Here is a 23,156-nt window from a genome sequence, read left to right as displayed (position 1 = left end):
GCACTTGATATAATGGTACCCTGGCTCTTGGTTGTTTTGCCACCTGTTCCTCTACCTCTCACACCCCCCAAAAGAAAATATGGGAGGGTGCCTTCTGTGTCACCACCAATTCAGGCCTGGATGAGGCCCAGCAGCTGCTGGCTGATTGTGATTTGTATTTGTTCTTATGTGTGCACCTGTGTGTGCGTATGTACACATATATCTCTCTGAGTAGGGAGGCCAGCTGTTCACAATGGATATCTTCCTCAATCACTCTCCAACTTATTTTCTCTCGCTTAACCTGCAGCTCAGCAATTTGTCTAGATTGACTGGCTAGCAAACTTCAGTGATCCCCCTGTCTCAGCCTCTTCAGTACTGGAGGCACTGTCTGGTTCTTTTTGCATTTACATGGCTAGAGATCTGAACCCAGATCAAACAATTTATTGACTGAGGCATCTCCTTAGTTACCCCAGTGGAAAATTCTAAGCAGATAAGAGGCTAGTTACACATTTTGTTTACTAAAGGAAATTGTCCTTTGTATGCTAATGGATTGTAGGTGTTGGCACTGTAAGAGGAAGAAGGAGTTAGATGCTCGATGGTGCTAACCACATGGAAATGATAATTTTGACTAGAGCAAAGTAATGGAGTGGGTGCCAACATAGGATGACATCATGGAGATATTGAGCATGAGTCTTAGTTCCTATGAAAGTGACTGACAGAAAAACTGAGTCACTTAGTAGAGTGATAAAGTCATAGGCCTAGGGTAAGTAACAGGGATGATAGACAGTTTAAAGAAAGTGTTTTAGTTATAATGAATAAGTGAAATTAAAGTCAGATTTGAGTGAGTTGAATAAAACCTGCAGAAGAGGAGTTGAATAGAAATAACCTTTTTATAAATTGTGCCTTGTTACTGAGAAGATCCCAGCAATTAGACACTAATCATTCTATAGAAACAGAAAAGCTCTCTGAAGTCATTGTGAGTCACTGGGGAGAATGGACTTGAGACTTGGGTATTAGCTGACTATAGGGCAATGGAAAAAGATTTCAGTACTTTTTTCTTTGTTTCCAGTTTAGCACTGGATGAGACTGAGCATGTGAATTCAGACGACCCAATGTTTGTAGATACAGAAAGTAAGATGGGCAGACCACTCCCAGAGGCTGTTATATTTGAGGCATGAGTTGAGGAACATGCATGGCTGACGGAAATGGAGAAGAATGGGATACCACATATATACACAATCTATGTACTATATCCTGAGAGGCCGAGACAATGAGTAATGGAAAGACAGTGTCAAGCAGGTATTGGGATTCACAGAGTAATTTAAAGCATGATTCCCTTGCACAGCTCTGCACCTTTTTCAAATGATGCTTACCTACTTGAGTGTAGGCATAAGAATGTCCACTATTGGGTTAGCATTGCCTTGTGAGACAAGGACACGGGGACCTAGGACTTTGGAAGGATTTGTTAACCAAATAGATTGTTAAAACAACAGAGAGGGATCATTCAGACAGGAGGAAATGAGTGACAGTGACACATAAGGTGTCTCATAAGATCTAATACCTGCCTTTGCATTTCAAGACATAGACTTTATGGAGTTAGTGGGGTTAAAATGGGAGGCTTAAAAAGATTGTACAGTTGATGCTAACTCTGTGATAATAAGATCTATAAATGAATAAGCTTAAAATTCAAATATCTACATGCATATATAGATATGTCTGTATAAATGCTGATATACAACATATGTTCATGTAATATTTTTGGCTAAGACTATAACTTTTTCTGGTCTATCTTGTAATTTACTGTCTTGACTTTTCCCCCTCTTTTTTTAGGATATTGTACCTAATATTATGGTCCTGAAAGTTTGATTTTTTTCTTTCTTTTACAAATTTTCTTTTAAAAGTTTTTCCTATTTCTTGATCTATCATGACCATGTGTCCTTAGCAATTTTTTCTAAATCAGGTTTTAGCATCTATTTTAAGCATTCTAGTATCTGAGACAATTACAGATATTCAATAACTCCCAGAAAATATAAATATTTTCTACACTAAAGGGGAAAGAAAATTAATAAAATAATTGAAAAAAATTGGAACAGGTGATTTACAGACTTAAAAATGAAAGATACTTGGCAAAATAAAGACATAGTAGAAACCAAGGTTATACAGTTTACAGAAACTGTCAGATATATATTCTAATTCACAGGTAAAAGGGAAAAAATGTTACAACTCCCATACATATCTTTAAAAAAACATGGAAACATCTTTGAAATTCAAAACATGCTTGCCTTTTAATCTACAGCCTTTCTCATAATAGCTGTACTTGACAAACATCCAGGCATCTCTCTCCCATTTTCCATTTCCACTCCCCCTTATTCTCATTGAGAGAGGAAAGGAGTTAAGAAAAGACTGAAAATTATTTCTAGTTGTCTTTGAAGGGGAAAACCTCATCCCTGAGAAAATTATCATTATGATGCACAAACTGTAATTTGCATTCAAAGGGCCGTGAATCAAGCTCTCTGGGTCTTTTGTGTTTATTTCCATTTGTCTTAGGTGTGCTGAGCCTCTGCTAATAGATGCTGTCAGTTACTCCTCTAAAGAATTTTATATGGCACACTGCCTTCCTCCGATCTGTCGCTGGCATACATAATGCTGCCTATTAAACTAATTAGTTGTGCTCCTTTGGTATAATTAATAAGCAATAACCATACTGCTGTTTGAGGATGCTAAAATTTTAATGTCCTCTCTTAATCTGTCTCACTCCAATCCTGAGGACCATAATGGTTCCATAGAGTCATAAAGTAGCCAGGACCCTTTTTAACTTTATTGTTATTGCCAACTCCAGCCTCTTTCTGACTGTAGTATTAAGCCATTTCAGATAATTGAGATAGTTACAGGCTCTGGGTAGGAAATAGCTATGACAGGGATGTGAATGCAAGGTGGTTACATTTATTGTTTATGTCTTCACAAATAGAACGAAAGATTAAGTATAAAGAGTTGTCCTGATCTCAAACTTTCCTGGCTGTTCAAGCGAATTCAATATCCAGAAGGATCCTGGAGTCTTATTTCAACATTCAATAAGCAACCAGTGGACATTCTAGTTGCCTGTCATCTAGGAGAGTACAGCAGTCATAACCATACATTCTGTGAACACTGATTACAGAGGCACCCTGTGCTGATGCTTGCAGATACAGTTTCTACTTTCATGTAACCTTCAGGGAAAATCACAGCTTCTGAAATAATTATAAAAACATTCCAGTTTATCTGCTCTTGAATACCTGTGTCACAAAACAGGAGCTTCATATATTCACTTTTCACCTAAGAGATGTGTATCTTAAATGTTAACAATATACTACCTCTATGTAAGCCATATCCAAATTTTCCTCAGCTTAAGTTATTAAAAATATTCTAGAACTTACCACTGTACTTTGTTTTTTCTCCTGGGTTTTCAATTAAGCAAACTGCAAGAAACTGTGTTCTTTTAAAATTTCATACAATGTGTTTTGATCACATTCACCCTCACCTCCCATAATTCTTTCCAGATCCTACTTTATCTCTTTCCTCCTAACTTTTTGTTCTTTGGATCTATCAATAAGGTCATTTTTTTTTTGCTACCCAAATATTCTCAGATGTGTGGCTGTTCTCTAGAGTGTGATTTGCTTATCTGGAACTATATGTTAAGAGAAACCTGACCCTTCCTCTTGCAAGCAGCTAAAAATTGCCAATGGCTCCTTGGGACTTTTCATTCAGCTCCCCTCTCCAGGTTGGGATTTGGTCTGGTTTGAGCTTGCGGAGATTGTGTGCGTATTGTTATATTGCTGCCAATTCATATGTGCAGCTGCCCAGACACTATTTCCTTGTCATTATCCACCACCTCTGCTCCTCTACACTCTTTCTGCTCCCTCTTCTGTAATAATCCCTGAATCTTGGGATGAATGGCATGAGGTATATATGCTTCCCCTAGTTATGAACATTCTATAACTTTTTATTCTCTGTGCCTTGACCAGTTGTGGGTTTCTGTTTTGATCATCATCTACTGCAAACAGAAGCTTCTCTGATAACAACTGAGAGATAACTTGAACTAAAGGTGTATCAGTCAGTGTTCTCTAGAGGAACAGAAGCTAGAAAATAACTATATATGTTATTTTATGTATGCAGATACAGATACAAACACAGACACACACACACACACACACACACACACACACACACACCATAAATGGGTATTTATTAGAATGGCTCATAGGCTGTGGTCCAGCTAGTCCAACAATGGCTGTTTCCCAATGGATGATCCAAGAATCCATTAGTTGTTTAGTCCATGGGGCGGAATGTCTCAGCTGGTCTTCAGTATATGTCAGAATTTTGAAGAAACAGGCTCCAATGCTAGTGAAGGAATGGACCTTCCAGCAAGACCTAGAGCAAGTAGGAAAACTGAAAGATTACATCTTCCATGTCCTCTATACAGGCTGCCACTTGAAGGTGTGGCCCATGTCAAAGATAGATTTTCTCACCACAAAATGTCAAGATTTAAAGAGAGTCTTCCCATTTCAAATTATTTAAGAAAAATAAGAATACATAATGAAGAACCTTCATTATTAAAGATCCAAAAATGCCCAGCATCACATACAAAGGTAGAAGGCCATTTTGCTTTTATATATATATATATATATATATATATATATATATATATATATATATATATATATATATATATATATATATAAAATTAAAATCAAAGTTCACTAAGTCACCAAAGATGCAAAACTTGACCTCCAGGAATCCCAGCCTCCTCCTGAGGCTGACTAGTAGATGTCTAGCTAAGAACACAAATAAGAGAAAGCCTGTAGCAACCCTTGTTATTAAGGTAAAACTGAGGTAAGTGTGTGAAGTTCTCCCTGGAAGGAATTGGGAATGGCTTCTCAGGCAATAAATAGAATACACAAAGTAGATAAAATATTTTCTACACTGTGCTTGTAAGCATCATGTGAAGAGCAATTAATGTTTCCTCTTCCCTTTAGGACTCTAATAGTAATAGTAATTATGTTACCCCTATCACTACTATACAGATAAGAGTGGTGATGTTGTTGAGGGTGAGTGTAACTTAGATGAGTCTTAAAGTGAGTCAGTGGCCTTGCAAGGCAAGTCCCACGGAGCTTGAATAGTTTGTAGTCTCTACAATACGATGCTAATGCTGTGTTCTGCATGGCCAATCAATAACCACTGGTTTATATGATTGCTGTTAACTTTCAATTTAGCTGAAATTAGTTTTGACACTGAATTATGGCTTTCAGCTGATGGGGGGATTTCTGCCAGCAGAAATGGAATCCCTCCAGAGTTTGATGAAGTGTGCTCATGTTGGCTCACTTGACTTATGTGCTATAGAACATTGAGACTCAGTGTTGCGAGAATCACAAGCATCAGCATTTCCTGGAAGCTTATTATAATTGCAGAATTGCACACTCCACCCCTGGTATACTGTATTACACTTTTGCTCTAATAATATCAGCAGGTATTTTTATGTGCTTTTAATTTGAGAAGAACTGTTGTATAGAAAATGTGAGAAGGTCTAGACTCTCTGCTTACTGCTGGTGTGTGTGTGTGTGTGTGTGTGTGTGTGTGTGTGTGTGTGTGTGTGTGTTACTATCACAGAAGCTTTAACTCAACAGACTCATACCCTAAGTTAGCACGTTAGGCTTCCAATAGACAAAGAAAGATAGATACCAAGGTTTAGCTTAGTTAAAAAAAAAAGTACTGAATTTGGGATAATAACATTTAGGCTGTTAGTATTAAGAAGAGAACAACAATTACCTATATTATGCAATTAAAATGCTCCACCCCCATATATCATGGTGAGGATACAGAGATACATTAGGGAACCTCTCTGCTACTTTAGAGTTTGTGACAGTGTGACATTGCCTATTATTATAACTCTTGGCCAGTACATTCTTTCCAGAAATTCCGGATAGGTGTGATGGAAGCAAGGGAAAGGGAGACAGAGTGGCAGTCATGGGTGTAGTTGGAGAGCTTCTCTCCAGGTGCCACCAAGCCCCCGCGGTCCCTCAACCCACACATAAAATAATCACATAGACACTTATATTATTTAAACTGCTTGGCTCAGGCCTACCATTGTCTAGCTCTTAGTCTTGTATTTAGCTCATTTATATTAATCTATACTTTGCCACGTGGCTTGTGGCTTACCAGTACCTTACATCTTTCTTGTCATGGCTGCAGCGGCTGGCAGTATCTCTCTACCCAGCCTTCCACTTCCCACAATTCTCCTCCTCCTTGTCCCACCTATCCTATCCTACCTGCCTGGCTACTAATCAATTAGCACTTTACTTATTTTAACCAATCAGAGCAACACATTTGACATACAGAACATCCCACAGCACATGGGCATTGGGGAGAGTTTTACAGTGACAACATATTTTACTTTGATATTCAAGGATGAGAGAAGTTAGTTGGTCTAGTTTCTTCTATCCTCCATCCTATCTTCACCTCTCCATCCTTTTTTCCCTCTAACTCCCTTTCCCCTCCCTTCTTCTTCATTCTTTTTTTCCTACTTTCCACCTTTGGCAGATTCATACAGGCCCTACTAATTTCAATTAAGATTTAAACAAAGTTCTAGTCTGTACAATTGTAGCAAAATGAAGATAAAGGCCTGGTCTTTAATCTTTTTGAGTATTCAGCCTAGTAAAAGTGACAAAATAGGAACATTGCAATACATCTAAAACAGTAATTTGTTGTGTTGATAGGAAGGGGAAAATGGTGAGTTTTAATACAGGGCTGCACAAGGTGAATGTTAAGATGGGACATTTGGAGTGGGTAATGTTTAAATGATAAAACAGGATTAAAAGGTTGGGGGTGGGGCTAGCCAAATACAAAGGAAAGAAGTTGTCAGTCAAAGAAAAGGGCAAAAATCCAAGTGCCTAACTTGGAGCTTCCTGAATCACTAGCTACATACACTCTCTGGAACTGTCAATATTCACACTTCACTCATCTGAGTCACTGGAGGGAGGAAATAAAATTGTGCTGCTCATGGCAGTAACTCTTCAATCTTAGAGCAGTTATCTACCTATTAGTCTGACTCTGAAGGCTAAATAAAGAGCTGGGTTGGTAAAAGGCACACTCTTTATTGCCAAAGGTCACAGCCTCAAATCTTAAGTAAGTTCTTATCTTAGCTTCCGTGGTGCCAGAGATCAGCTGCCACCAGACTCCATTTCCCTTAGGAAAGTGCTAGTTCCTATCGTGGAAACAGAATCAGATTCTTTCAGGTATCTCAGGATGTCAGACCCTATGAATGTACATACATGAATGGGATGGAAAGTGAAAGGCTGATGTGTTTTGCATCATTGTCTTTTTCTAGTTTAAACGAAGAACGAACACACACACACACACACACACACACACACACACAGAGAGAGAGAGAGAGAGAGAGAGAGAGAGAGAGAGAGAGAGAGAGAGAGAGCAGAGAAATTAAGAAGATATGAAATTATCACAGGCATGCCAAAGCCACCTAAATTTATATTATATGCAGGGACTGTTAAGCTTACATTAGATTACCAACTAATAATTAGATTAATGCTTTCTGTGTATCTAGTAGAGTGAGCTAAATGTAATTTTCTTGAGTTTAATAACCTAGTAGTATAAATAAAGAGTCTGGTAAAATCTTGGACCTTACTTGAAACTTGACATTACCAGAGTATCTTTCCTTTTTAGAAAGAAGAGCGATCTTAGATCTTAGATTAATGTATTTTTTTTCCTCCTTAAGCCATTGTACAACTTTCCATCTCTTATTCATTCAGGCACCAGCAAAGGCTGTTGAATCTCCAGGAACTGGACTTAGAGACAATTCTGAACCATTGTGTGGGTGCTGGTAATTTAATCTGGGTCCTTTTGAAGAGCAATAAGTGCTCTAAACAAAGGGCCATCTCTCCCCACCCCCAATCCCCCAGTTGTCTTTCTAAGACAGGTAGGTGATGTGATTTTTATTTGGCAAAGATGAGTCTAGCTGCCTAGAGACCCTTCTTTCATAAGGATAGGCTGTAGGCATGCACACACCAAGCAGAGGCAACATCACCAACTTCCACCCAGACGATGTTGAGGGCTTGCACTGTTGCTGTGGCAGAGGCAGAAATGACACCCTATTTTTGGTACATACTGAATTTTCCCACATTTGTAGTGATATATTGGACTGTAACAATGTGAAATGAGGTGTCCTTGCAAAGGACACTGTTGATATTTTTTTTTTCTGAAGCCATTAAGGGAATCAGGCTAAGGGAGCGATTGGCTTAAGCCAGAGGACCCACTTTTGACTTGGACCACATTAGGTTGAGAGATAAAATAGTCCTCTACCAGGAGAATGCAGAAGAAAAATAAATCTGGAATTCATGTGGGAGTGTAGGCAGGGGTGTATCTTTAGCATTCTGGTATTTAATGCTTCGATACTAACGAGGCTACAAATGTAAGTGTAGAAAGAGAAGTTGACCTTGCCGCTCACCTTTCTGTTCCTGTGACAAAATACAGAAGGGATGGAATTTAAAAAGAGTATTTCTTTTCATCACTGGTTTCAGAGATTTTCATCTTTTGTTACTAATCTCCATTACTTTCAGTACTGTAGTGAGGCAAAATATTAGAAGGATAAAGCAGAAGATAGCAGCACCCCTAATGATAGACTGGAAACAGGAGGGAGAACATGGGCTTCAGACAAGACACACCCTACCATCTCTTTACCTTATTCTAGCCCCATCTCCTATTTTTTGCCACCTCTCAATGCTGCCATCAAGTTATAAATGTAGTAATGTATGAATACATTGGCTTAGATCAGAGCCCCTTTGATCCAGTACCAATAGCTAGCATCTATAACTATACATTTCCCACATAACCTTCTTCAAAGAACAACTATCTCATAGATTAGTCACTGGTTAAAGAGTGCTCTCATATTTACCATCTAGACAAAGGGAATAATTATTCAATTAGGTGAGCAGGGTTGGTTGGCTACAGTGGTGGGAGGATTGCTGAAGAATGTGTCTTAGAAGCCAAGGGGAAAAGGTTTAAATAATCTTTATTCTATGTAGCTGGTAGGAAGGGGAGGTCAGAGCAGTGGACAATTCCCAAGAATGTGTGAAATGGAGTGTGCTCCATTTTGATCCCAGTTGAAGTGATTAAATAGAGAGTAAAAGGGGCAGAGGTGGGACAAATACCACTCTTTGAAAAAAAATTGGCTCTAACAGTAAAATTCTGGTCTGTAAGGAATTGGTAAAAGTAGATCGATGGCAAGGGGTGGTGGTGAACACCTTTAATCCTGCACTCAGGAGGTAGAGGCAGACCAATCGGAGTTCAAGGCCACCCCGGTCTACAGATCGAGATTCAAGATAGCCAAGAGTACACAGAGAAGTCCTGTCCTGAAAAAAAAAAAAAAAAAGGATACAGACGCTTGAATGTTTGTGCAAATGATATCTAGGAAGGGAAAACTGGTGAAGTAGAAAGCTAGCTGTAGAAATACAAGTTACAGTCTACAGAGAGGATGGATCTAGGTGCTGTAGAAAAGGGTTGGCCTCTGAAAGGGACAGGCAGTCTATCCAATGCACACAGGGAAAGCAGAATGGCTGAGCCCAGAATCCCTGCTGATGGTAAGGAAGACCTTTCTGAGTGCTTCCAAGAAGCTGTGGTAGGCAGAACATTGTTCCCTTCTGCCCACAAAAAGTATTCAGTGTTCTCACCTTCTTGTGTTCTTGATTTTCTCAAATGTTCCAGTTTTTAAGAATTCCATATATAAATATTGTTGCTTTATCTCAGGACCTCTTTAAGGGCCAACTTGTTGAGATTATATAGGTACAGGTTCCCTGTCTTTTGAAGAGACACTTCCTGACAGGAGATGCCTTGGTTCCCCATCTCTCACTATCTTTCCACCTCCTCCCTGATGTTCCTTGAACCTTAGGTGTAGTAATTGAGTTGTATGTGTGGCAATGGAGGCTAAGCAACCCAAGGCAGTTATTATCTGCGTTTTTACCAGTTGTGAATTTCTGTAATGATCACCTTTGAAAGAGAAGCTCTTTTGAAGAGGGATAAGAGCTAAAGTATAGGGATACGAATAAATATTTAGAAGCTATATTGATTGAGAAAAATAGTTTTTAAGTCTTATCTAGTTTCTATGACCTCATCAGAGAGAGGTGGTGGGCTAGGTTTACCATATGAGGAGTGATGTCCCACCCACTGAGTAGGCCTTAAGTCTGATGGATCAGATGGTTGCCCTCAAGATAGAAATGCCACTATTTCACCTTTCTGAAGATCTTGCCATTCCAGTCATCACTTTGGTGCATAGCTGTCACAGCTGGGTAAGACTAATGACTGATTTTCTTCCTTGGTGGCATACACAACTCCTTGGAGCACTAGGACAGGTAGTCCTCAGTGGGGAGGCTTACAGATCAATTACAGCTTGATTCCTGCAGGTCCCGTGTTGTGTCTTCAGCAATAAGGACTAACCTCTGAGTTCTGGGAGAAAGCCAAGAGCAATGGCAATAGCCTACACTGTGTAGGTTTCTCTTGAACACCCCAGACCAATAAATGTGGAAGAGGATCTCAAGGATCCCATATCTAGGACTTGTGTTTCTGTTAGTCTATTGCTTTTAAGGAAAAATTGTGGCTCTAAGTGACCTAAATATATTTAAATCTCTCTCTCTCTATCTCTCTCACACACACACACACACACACACACACACACACACACACATGTATATAGATATATATACATATGTGTGTGTGTGTGTGTGTGTGTGTGTGTGTGTGTGTGTGCATAATTTTAAGTAAACATAAAATAATTCCCTATGGACTTTTAAATGTTATTTATTCCTTTCTCCATGTATATTACTCTCCCTTAATCCTCCCATTTAAAGTCTCCCCCAAATTGATTTTTCCCATTTTTCTCTTCATATTGGGTTTACAGCAGAATATAATTTGTTTACAGAGCCCTCTGTCCTGTCCCTTCTGGTACGCTCTCACAAATTTCATTTTGGCTATAGGAAAGTTTTTTTTTCCTTACTCACTATGAGCTGAAGTTTATGTATTGTTAGTGGAGCTATCAAGGGATTCAATCACAAGGAGATTCTATTTGGTACACCAGGTTGCAAGGCACCCAACCCTTTTGTGTGGTCCTCAAAATTTCTGTCTAACTTATGGATCTTGTATAAAGGTATAACGCTCACAAGGTCAGCTTCATTGAGCTGAAAATTAGATCCAAAGTTTTTTAGTCTTTTATGATTACGTTACAGCTAAAACATTTACTAAGACAATCTGTAGTGAGTCAACTGGCTGATATCTGCAGTATAGTTTTATTCATTAAATTCTGTTTCATGAAGACATAAGTTGTAGTGTTCAACTCATCATGAAAGAGCTTATTATCTTGGCAAGGCTTGGAGCTCATTGTAAGGTCAGTCCCAGGTAAATTGGGGACATTCTTTTCCCTAAAGTGCTCAGGTAACTGAGCAGCTCCAGGACTATGTCTGTCAAGCTCAGTTCTAATTTACAAATGTAAATTTTAATTTTCTTATGACTCCCTTAGGTATATGTTCTGATTATTGCAACTTTATGGATGATAAAATCAAGATATCAAGAAGTTTAACTGTATGAAGTAACAGATGTGACAACAAAGTTGAAGTGTTCTGATTTTATAGTTAGTGCCTTTGATAAGTAAAATGAAGAAATTATCCATGAGCATGTTAGGCCTGCAATATCTTACCTTGTAAACATGGACATGTATCACATACAGCAATGCTGAGCACACTCAGCATCAATGCACTCACTTAATATCCAAGAATGGTAGTTGTGATCTGGCATTTCTAATCTGAAGTTTTGTGAGTCAGTACCATTTATAAGGCACTCTATGATTCCACAATAATTAAGCCACACAATAATCATTACTGACATCACCTTGATTTTATTTCTTCCTCTTCTGTGAGTTTCCATTCCAGCCGAGCTCACCATCATCATAAAATGCACATATGGTAGCAATGACTATACCCATTAGACTGATGAGTCCACTAATGCCAAGGGACAATATGGGATATGGGAAATCATCATAACTGCCTTATTCCTGGATAACAAATAAGTAGACCTTAGGCAGCCATGTGCCTTCTTCATCATGCCACTTTCCCAATGCACCTGGAAGACATCGTTCATTGGTCATGACCTTCCTCTGCTGATCCCAGATCAGCTTCAACATAGTTTGCTTTTCTGGTATTGAATGCTTTATGCTTTTCTTGTATTAGATGATTTATCCAAGTAATGTTGCCCTAACTTACAGGTAGGTATTTTTTTTGTTTTTTTTGTTTTTGTTTTTTTTGTTTTGTGTGTGTGTGTGTGTGTGTGTGTGTGTGTGTGTGTGTGTGTACACATGTGCAAGCATGCATGCATGAATGGGAGAGAGGGGAAGAGAGGATAATGGACGGAGGGGCAAAATACAACATCTATTATTTCAAAATATCAATTTTTAATTTAGTCAGTATAATTTAATGAAAAGATGACCATGGTTAGCTTTGAAACTACTTATAAACAAACAAGAATGAACTCATCAAGACACATACACAGATGTTTGTGTACACACATACACACTTGTGTACATGTGTGTATGTAGCAAATACAATGAAGATAAAAGAGGCTATCAAATAAAGAATGGGAGAGATGGAAGGACTTTGTTGGAGGCTAGCTGGAAGGTTTGAGGGAAGGAAACAGAGGGTAGAACTAATTAATACTAAGTCAATTAAACAAATGTTAACAAAAGAGCACCCTTTTACCAAAGCAACACAATGATATTTTGTCAGAAGCATAATGACCATAGACATATACTACATACATGGTTTATCATAATCTATTGCTATATGTGTGCATGCTGGTGTTGAAAAAATAATTTTAATTATTATAATTTTATGATTTTATATTCTTAGGATAAATTGAATATATTGACTTTTGAAATTTGTGCTAATCACTTGGTGATATTGTTCCTTTTATATTCCCATAAAAGTATACAGACACACACACACACACACACACACACACACACACACATACACACACATATACACATATGCTCACCTTCTCTAACTCAGTTTTATGGTAATCGAATGAAATATAAAGATAAATTTGGTAATGAACATGGAATATGATTTGGTTTCTTTGAGAATCTTCATTGTTTCTCCAAGATGTTTATAGCTTACACTGAGAAAGTTATCTAGTCTAGTAATCAGTTTTATATATCAACTCAGATATGGATTATCGATGTCTGGTTAAATGCTACTCTACATATAGTTATCAAGTTATATTTTAAATATAATTAACATCTAATGATGTAAATTTTAAGTAAAATAGACTTAAAATTGCCAACTTATTTGGGAAAGAACATTTAAACACTGATTATTGCCTGGAATTTGAAAAAAGTCGTAGAAAATTGGATAAAAACAAAGGTGATGTGATGACATAGTACAGCTTTAACAAATGAAACTTGTTTCTGGTTGATTTAGCCTAGTTTACTGTTTATGACAGCTCTTTCTGTTCCTGCTTCATCAACAGCTGAGTAGATAAAAAAATTAACTAATGCTTGAGTTCATGCTGTGCATTAGTATATTGCCACTACTTTATTACAAAAAGACTTGGACTTTAAGATGCCAAGGATAGAGAACATATTTTCTTCCTCCAATGAATATTTTTGCTCTACAACATATCCATTGCACCTGGAACATGCTGAGAGTGAAGTAATGACCTGTAGTCATGAGAAGGACTACATCAGAAGACTATGGAATGAAAGATTTCAACAGTTCAGCCACCAACTCATCAAACTCCAGCTCAGCAAGACATTATATTAGGATATTCAGGGAGCATACAATTGTCAGAATCAAGTGCTGCAGAAAACATCTGTCATATTTTTAGGAAGTCCTTAGACATTATGGAAAATAAGACAAATGGGGTTAGTACTTGGCCTTGAAGTTGTAAGATTTGATAATTTTTAGAGAGACACCTATCATCTCTTCTGTAAGGCTGTAGAAGTGCAGGAGTTGAGCTTTAAAGGTGATTTGATGACACATAGTTGTAAAGAATTCTTTGCACTCTAGAGTCAACTAAAATCCTCTAGCCAGGCTTTGATGACAGAGCTACTCAGATGAAGGGAAGCATGACTAGACGGGGAGCTAAGCTGACTGTTATGATGATCTAGAATCTATCTAAATGGTATTTGGAGAACAGATTGTTACTCTTTGCTCTGTTACAGTTTTCATGACTCTGACAAACTGCTTAATTTTTATGAGGCTCAGTTCCATCTGTAATGGAAAGAAATATGGATTTCAATGATGATCCTGGAGTATTTATGTATATTTGAATTGAACTTTTAAGACCAGAAAGCACAGTTTCATTTGTCACATTGTCAGTATTTATTAATGTTTAGCAAATATTAAATAAGTTGGGTCACATATTGATACTCCTTTGTTTATAAAGTGGGAATGTGTTAACTATAACATATAGTTCTACTATTTATTGCAATGAAAAGTTAATATTTACACACATGTAAGGTCTTGATCAAAGATAACAAAAGTAGTAAAGAGAAATCTGGTAGGTACCATCAGGTTCTTGTTGGTCATATTGCTTGCATCATGTGGACACAGCTTTCAGTCCCCTTGAAATGAATTTCAAACAATAAAACTTACTTTCTTCTAGAGCATCATAGATGTATTCAGACTCAATTCAAAGTCAGTATAAGTTATCAAATATCAAAAATTGCCCTATAGTGGAATCATCCAGCATATATGAAACATGGTAAGTGCTAAAATGCATGCAATATTCATATCCATGTTTCCTTGATAATGTCTCAGAAGTTATAACAACAGTCATACTATAGGTGCTGTTTCTGTTTTTACAACATTTAGCACATGATTTCTACTTCTGTGCTAAGAAAATACTTTGTATTTCCACCCAGAAATGTAAAGGATGAATGGGCACTTTAAAGTCTAGGGAGTTGAACTAACATTTGTGAATGTTCCTAACTTTCTGCTATAAGCCCTCACTGCTCTTTTGGAAATGAAAAAATAATTATTTTTCACTGGCACTGAAACACCTAAGGAAGTCCTTGAAAGCAGAAATACGCCTTCTGTCAGGTTTCAAAGGGTTTTTCCTCAATTCATCCAAGGCTTTCTTTGCATTTCTTCATTTATCTGCAGTTTAAGTGGGTATATTGATTAGCTACTCACTATGTAGGAATATATAGTAGGCATAGGATGCTACTTGAAGCTTGACATAGTGGCAATTAGACCTTCCATGCACTAGCTCTGAGAGCCTTGGAATTTTTTTTTCAGGGTTGTAGAGAGTATTGGAGTCAATGTGTGGACAGTGAAGAACACAGACTCTGCCTGTAAAATGCTTAAGTTATTACCAGTCTTAAATTTCTTTAAATTTCCATTCATATTATTTTTCTTCTTCAATGTTATTAGTTCTTTGAGAATGTACTGCAATGTCTTTTGGTCATACTCATTCCCTCCCTCCAACCTTTTCATGATCAATTTCATTATTCCTTCCCACCAAATTTGTGTCCTTTACAAAGAAACAGAGTCCAATTTGAGCTTCCCATACTTTCTTGGATGTGTGGCTATACACTAGAGCATATCAGGAGATGCCAGTGCAGTGTCAGGGGAGCAGGAGATGGCAATTGGCATTCAAGGTATCATCCCACCAGGAGGATAGTCTCTGATGAGTCAATCTTGGTTAGGGAAGACCAGGGGACCACAGACCCTGGAACGTCTTTTGCTTCTGCTGTGCCTTTACATGTTTGCTCCTGCCATCTTCCTCTGGTATCTGGCATGGTGTGAATGGATGTGGGGAGATCCCCAATGACTGAAATGTAGCATGTTTATCTCATGGAAATACCCCTTTCTACTGGGCATTTTTACTTGTGGATTATTATGAAAATGATTTCTTCCTAAGCTGCACTGTCTAAACGGTAACATTAATGTTATTTAAATAGTTTTGATGATTCAAATATAAACAAAGAAGTGTCACACTGCTACAACACATTAGCTTCTATTGAGGCACTGTATAGACTGTGGCTATGGTTCATGATTAAGAAAAGCATTGAGTCCCATTTAGTCCAGCTAGCTTAACTTCTTTTAACCTTAATGTTGGGAGATGTGTTCATAGGTTTCAGAGTGCATCAAAGCTGAAACAAAGCTTCTAAAATAACTTAAAGTTAGATTAAGATGTTTTTGACAGATAGCATTGAGGCAAAAAAAGAAAAAAAAGAAAAAAACTCAAGAAGACATTCTTCAGTTTTAGAAAGGCAAATAGTTGAATACATAATTCCTAAGGTAAGGTAACAAGAACAAAGAAGCCCCATTATTACTATTTGAGACACTTTCCTTGCTCTTGCTAGATTTGGTTGGTGACCAAAGGTGATGATTAATTCCTTATGCACATTTTTGCCCTCCATCTGCTCATATAAGAAACTCTTGATGAGTGGGAATGCACACAAAAGATTTAAAGTAGAGTTTACCTATTCCTTTTAATATAAAAATGTTTAGGTTTGTGATTCCTTTGAGATTCCTTGTAAGACTAGCTTTCAAGAAAAGTAATAAAGTAATTGGCCCCTTCTTTGTAACTGCAAACACAGCCTTCCAGTAAAAGACCTGACCGAAAGAAATATCTTGTTTACCCATGTGGTTAATTTATAACAAGTTGCATATGTATGAATGTATGTGATTTCTTGGGATAATTTGTTTTTCACTTCTAATACATAGAATGTTTAATCATATAAGAGATATTAAAAACATTCTGTTTTTTATTGTTTGTTTTGTATTAATTGTAATCATTCACTTGATAAATAGAATGTAACCACACTACAATTTTTATATTGCCTGAAAGATTTTGCTGGGATATATAAGCTGTAAGAAAAATAATAAAGATAGAGGTGTAACTGACTAGAAGGGAAACATCAAGAATGAGAGTTAGAAAGAGTTAAAATGGGCAAGAAGGAAAACATCAGGAATGAGAATTAGAAGGAAAACATCAAGAATGTAAGAGTTAGAAGGAATTAGAAGAGAAACATCAAGAAAAAAGATAGAGTTAGAAGGAAAACATCAAGAATGAGAGTAGGAAATCACCAGGAAAATATAGAATAGAAAATGCAAAAGAAGAATAAAGAAAAGGTCTGAAGGAAACCATAAAGAGAGTATGTGAGTGTCTTTTTTCTTAACCCCCCTCAGATAGAAAAGTCTAATATGTGCTGATGCTGTGGATTTATCTTTTAGTCTTGAGCTGTCTGTAGGCTGGTCCCCCAGGCAGCAATAATGAGATACAACCTTAAAGACAATTGACTCTCCTTCTACAAGAAGTTTTCAATTGCCAATGGCTCCTCTTCTAGGGGTGGGATTTCATGTCTACCTCCCCTCTCAATGCTGATATTTGGCTTGGATTTAGTTAGTGTACACCATGTCTTCTAAATTCACAGATATAGTCTTTTCATCTCTTCCTTTTCCTGAACCTACGATTTACTTTATATTTCCCCCCTCTTCCAATAGCCCTTTCTCACCTACTATTACCAACTACCATCAATTCCAAATGCCACAAATTAAATTTCTAAATCTTCATGATCAAAGTTTTCTTCATTGATATCTATGTTTGGAAGCCTTCTTTTTTCTGCCACATAGCCTTGATTTCTATCTAATATGTGTATAATTTGTGTGTGTGTGTGTGTGTGTGTGTGTGTGTGTGTGTGTGTGATTCTCTGTCTCTTTGTATTTTGCTTGTATTCCCCTTTATATAGATACATACAGAGTTAAATACAAACAAGTAAATAATTTTATTAGAAATCTCATTTTATAATGCTGGTTTATATGGAATTATTAGTTCATCTATCCAATATCTACTAAATATAAATGGTGTGATTGAAAGTAAATTTGTTGCAACTCTGTGGGTTTGGTCCCAGGTTTTGGCACCAAATGTGAGTTTTGCAACTCTGGGGAAAAGTATCCTGACTACTTGGGAGTGAGGCAACACCTTGGGACAGCTCTGTTGGCTGGAGCTGCAAAGACACAGCTCAGTCCTGGTGGGTGAAATATCCCAGACCCCTCAAGCTTCTCAGGATAGCTCAGCCCTGGAAATGTCCCTGACACCTGGAGCTGTTTAGAATAGCTCTGATGGCTGGAGCTATGAAAAGACAACTCAGCCCTGGAATAGAAATATTTCTGACTGCTTGGGAGAGTCGAGATTGGAACTACTTCAGCTGGGAAGGCTATCCTGACTGTTCAGGAAGGTCAGGGCTGTAGCTGCTAGGACAGCTCTGCAGGGAAGGGTATCTTGACTGTTCAAGAAAGTCAGGCTATACCTGGTGTGATTGGGGATGGTCTCTCCACAAGATATAGCAATCCTGCCCTTTCCTGGAGAGCCACTACAGCTGAGCTTTACTGAGCCCCCACTTAAGCGGGGAGGTTAATAGCAGAGTTCTGCTTCTCTGGGCTAAGATGTTGCTTCTTTAGCTTCACTCTGCAAAAGGGGAAACCCCTGCAGAAATGTAGCAATCACTTGCAGCTCTAAAGAAAAGTGTTACTTTTTTAGCTCTCTCTTGCAAGTAGGGACATCTCAGCAAGGATCTTCTCTATGCCAGTGAATAAAGGTCTTCACACCCAAAACTCTTTTGAGAAAGATTTATTTGGGAAGGAGGGTGTGGTTAGAGTTTTCCTGCCTGGCCCAGTCAGGACAAATCTCTCTTACCCGCCAGTCCCACAGTTGCTCAGACCCAACCAAGAAAGCACACAGAAACTTACATTGATTACAAACTGTATGGCTGTGGCAGGCTTCTTATCTACTTTTTCTATCTTAAATTAACCCATTTCTGCTTATCTATACTTTGCCACATGGCTTGTGGCTTACCAGTGTCTTTACATGTTGCTTCTCATGGCGGCGGCTGGCTGTGTCTCTTCCAGCATTCTACTTCCCAGAATTCTCTTCTCTCTTGTCCCACCTATATTTCCTGCCTGGCCATTGGCCAATCAGAACTTTATTTACACAGAGTGATATCCACATCAGGAGGGATCCAGGAGAGTAGCTATCTCTACCAGGGAGGAGGAACAGCCCACAACTGACCAAGCAGAGTGGTTTATTCAGGATGTATTGGGGTGGAATCAACCACTGATTAGTTTTTTTCTGCCCAGGGACTTACCAGTTTTGTGGGCTAGCAACAGAGATGGCCCTTATTTCAGAGCCAAACTATTTCTTTCAATGGCCCTACTTAGCTTTTGGCACTAATTCTATGGCCAGGGCACATTTCTTTCACTTACTCTGATTCTAGAGACCAAGAGTATTTCATTGGTACTGTTTTCAGAGTTAGGGCACGTTTCCTTGCTTCTGGCTTTGGGGATAAAGTGTTTATTTCTCTGGTTCAGGTCCCAAACCCAGGCTGTATTTCTATCCATGGTTCTGGGCTCTAGGACCAGGGTTCTACTGTCCTGCTCTGTGATTGATTGGTTTCAAAAGTCAGTTGGCCAGGGGCAGAGATAGCTCTGATTTGAGCCAAACTGTTTTTTCCCCACTGGTCTTATCTGAGCCATCTTTTCCTAGTTCTGGACTCTAGGGTTAGGGTGGGTTTCTTTAGCCAGTCTCTTTTCTTCAGCCTGCAGAGATATATTGGAGACCGCACACAGTGATGAAAGAGTTGTAGATTCTATGCCTCCTAAAACATTGAAAATAATAGAATGAAGACATTAAGCAAGGATTATTCAAGTGATTAATTATATAAAATTGTGATAAGAACTAGAAATTAAAGGTATAGAGTTCCTGAATGATATTAAACACCATGAACAGCACACTAATGCTGCATATTTTCTTGAACATATAAAGGAATTCTTGGAATCTGAATAGTACTGTGTTCAAGTCCAGAAGGTGAAATATCTGAAAAAAATACACCCCTCTCCAGCTACTTAGTGTATATGTGTATGTGGAGAGAGGGAGAGAGAGAGAGAGAGAGAGAGAGAGAGAGAGAGAGAGAATGAGTGTGGCCTAAGAGCACACAGGTGGCCCCCAATAAATTTACCACAATGAATCAGAACCATGTGCACTTATGAGTATATGGACAATGTATCAGAAAATTATGGCTTAAGAACTCACTGAACACATCAGAGGAAAGGTCACCATTCCCTCACTTACATCCTATAAACGGGATGACAACTAAGCCTATGATGGTCATGGCCTCCAAGCATCCTATCATCAGACCACCTGTTGTGTGTCAAGGCATTGACAGGCAAACAACTGTTCATCCCTGGAACTTCAGCTGAGTATCACCCATGGTTGGTGTGGCCTGCTTTCTTGGAGTGTCATCTATCCTGTGCATTTGTCCATCTGTACCTGCCATATATTTGTCCACACATTTCTCTCAAAACTGGTTTATCTCTTGACTTTTTTAGCCTCCATGGCCTAGCACCTTGCTTCTGCAGCTGGACTCAAACCCAAGATTGACTTAATCCTGTGACCCAAGGGCTTGACCTTAGTGGCATCCCCAGAAGACCTTCAGCATGCCTTCTTATCTGTTTCATCTTTTGCAGAACCTCCCTTTGCATAATTAACTTGCTTTCAGCTAGGGCTGACTATATGTCATTGAACTTTGCTTCAGCTCTTTGACCTCTTTTGTGCCATTCTGCATTTGTCACACACACACACACACACACACACACACACACACACACACCATGTAACACACTTGGCCTTTTCTTTTAAGTTTGATTTTATGTGTGTGAGTGTTTTGCTTACATGCATGTCTGAGTCTGACATGCATGCCTGGTGCTTGAGGAAGCCAGAAGAAGGCATTGGATGCCCTGGAAATGGAATTACAGATGTTTGAGAGCTACCATAGGGGAACTCAGAATTGAGTACGATCTTCTACAAGAGCATAAACACTTTTGCCTGATAAGCCATCTCCCCACCCTCTAAACTGGAGGCCCTGAGCTATCCATCTCTTCAGTTTTCCTCCTTTTACAGTTTAGTCAGTGTCTGCCATACTTAAGCAAATATGTGTATTACCATGTTTAAGCAAATATATATACATATGTATATATAAAACTATACTTAAGCAAACATATATATATATATATATATATATATATATGTTTTATTTTGTGTATAATTTATGATCAGAGAATTCATGTTAGTAGTTAAGATGAGGATAAGGGAAAATCAGGATGGCTTGGTAAACTAGACAATGAAACTATCATAATAACTTCTGAACTTATTGTCATTCAATAAACTCTGACAAGTTTGTCTTTCTGTTTTTTGACATAGAGAATTCACTGTAAAAGGCCTGGTTAATTCCATAAGAAAGACTTCAATGATGGTTAATGTAACTTGCAAAAACATTAAATAAAAAGAAACACTTTATAAAAGTACAAAATTGGTTATTTGATATTCCATTCTGTTTCAGTTGATTTAATTTTTTTCACTTATGGAAAATATTTCAGAGCCACAGGCTCATATTTGCATAACACATTCAAAGAGACCTTGAAAACCAGAGTTAACAGAAAGAAAAGGCTTTAATGGATATTCAATAAGGTTACAATTTCCTTGTGAAATGTGTTAAATAGGATGTGTAAAAACAAGTTAGACAAGAGAAGAAGAAAGCCATCCAGATGTCCTTGAGTGCAGAAAAATGACACATTAGCTCACAAAGATGATGCTTAAGATACTTCAGGCTTAGGGAGATTAAGTAAGAATAAGATAAAATCAAAGAAAAGATACTCAGAATCTACTGATGGAAAATACTATGAAGCAAAAAGAGAGGTTTAATTTTAGAACTAGTACCAACAATAACTAATGGAATATGATTAACGGTACCAGATTCATGTTTTATTATAATTGAACAAATAGCAGATAGACTCACACTAACTGGAAGATTCTACATTTCTCAAAGACTACTGATTAAAAAAAATATTTATTTTCAACTTCCTGAAGTTGTAGCTTTGATATAGATTGCACAGAGAAGTAGAGAACATAGAGATGGACCCTTGTGGGCTTGTGCACACTTTAAATAACTGTTCAAATTTCATGAAAAGGTAGTCAGAAGTCATAAGCAAGGTTCTAAGGTGGTGGTTCTATGCTTTGAAATACCCTCCTACCTCTAGAGTAATGTGCTCATGGTATTGGAGGAAGCTGATTCAATAGCAGTGAAAAGCAAGAATGAGGTAACATTTCTACAATATCTGTAGATCATTATTATCTCAGGAGGAGAAGGGAGAAAGCATGGCATCTTTTCCATATGATCCAGCCTTGGAAATAAAATGTTGGCTTTACAACTATGCCTGTAAGATGAGTTCAGAACCCAGAAGAACTCCAAGAGAGAGTCTATGTTCACCACCACCTGTATGGGTAGGAACTGAAGATTGCATAGCCCAGAGACCTATTACTCCATTTTGAAAAACAACCAGATAGGATCAAGAAGAGTCAAGTTCACCAGGAATACACATGGCTGGTCAATTCAGTCATGGCAAGAAATGAGATTTCTCATTTCCCTGCCTAGAGTTCTGCCACTGTGAAAAGATTTTCTTAATATTTAGCATGCACAGTTCACATATGGCACCAAAAGGAGTCTCTGATCTCCCTAGATATAATTTACTCTGGATTTTGCGAAGTCTAAGTAATTACATAGAAAAAAAGGAGCTTCAGCATGAGGAACTGGGAACCAAGAGGCCAGAAATTCAAAGTGTGTCAAGCTGTAGCATCTGGCAGTTGCATTCAGACAGAGACTTATTATGAAAAATTCCCTTCAATACCACCATCTTTCTGACATCTGTGTGATCTCTCAGATAAATCCACCGCAGAGCTGGGCAGCTGTTTGCTCAGGTGGGATGTAGAATGACTCAGGTGCTAAGGCAGAGAATATGGAGCAGGCAATCTGTCCATCTTTTCTGAGAGCCCCATCATCAGGGGCTGTTGTCTGTAAGATCCTACCCATTAAAGATTTCCATGCACAGCATCTTCTCACCACCTGGAGATAGGGAAGTGTTAAATAAACTGATGGGAATATCTCATTTACATCTATCACTGGTATTATGGCTGGTTTTCTTAATATATTAGGGAAATTGCCCATACTACACCTGTCACATGTGAAAAATCTGCATATGCATGCATAATTTATGAATTCGTATTCCCAAGGAAAGAATTGAAAACTC

The sequence above is a fragment of the Onychomys torridus genome, chromosome 16, assembly GCF_903995425.1.
Source record: "Onychomys torridus chromosome 16, mOncTor1.1, whole genome shotgun sequence".
In the NCBI taxonomy this organism is placed as follows: domain Eukaryota; kingdom Metazoa; phylum Chordata; class Mammalia; order Rodentia; family Cricetidae; genus Onychomys; species Onychomys torridus.
The sequence above is the reverse complement of the archived record's forward strand: the minus strand, read 5'-3'. Positions refer to the sequence as shown.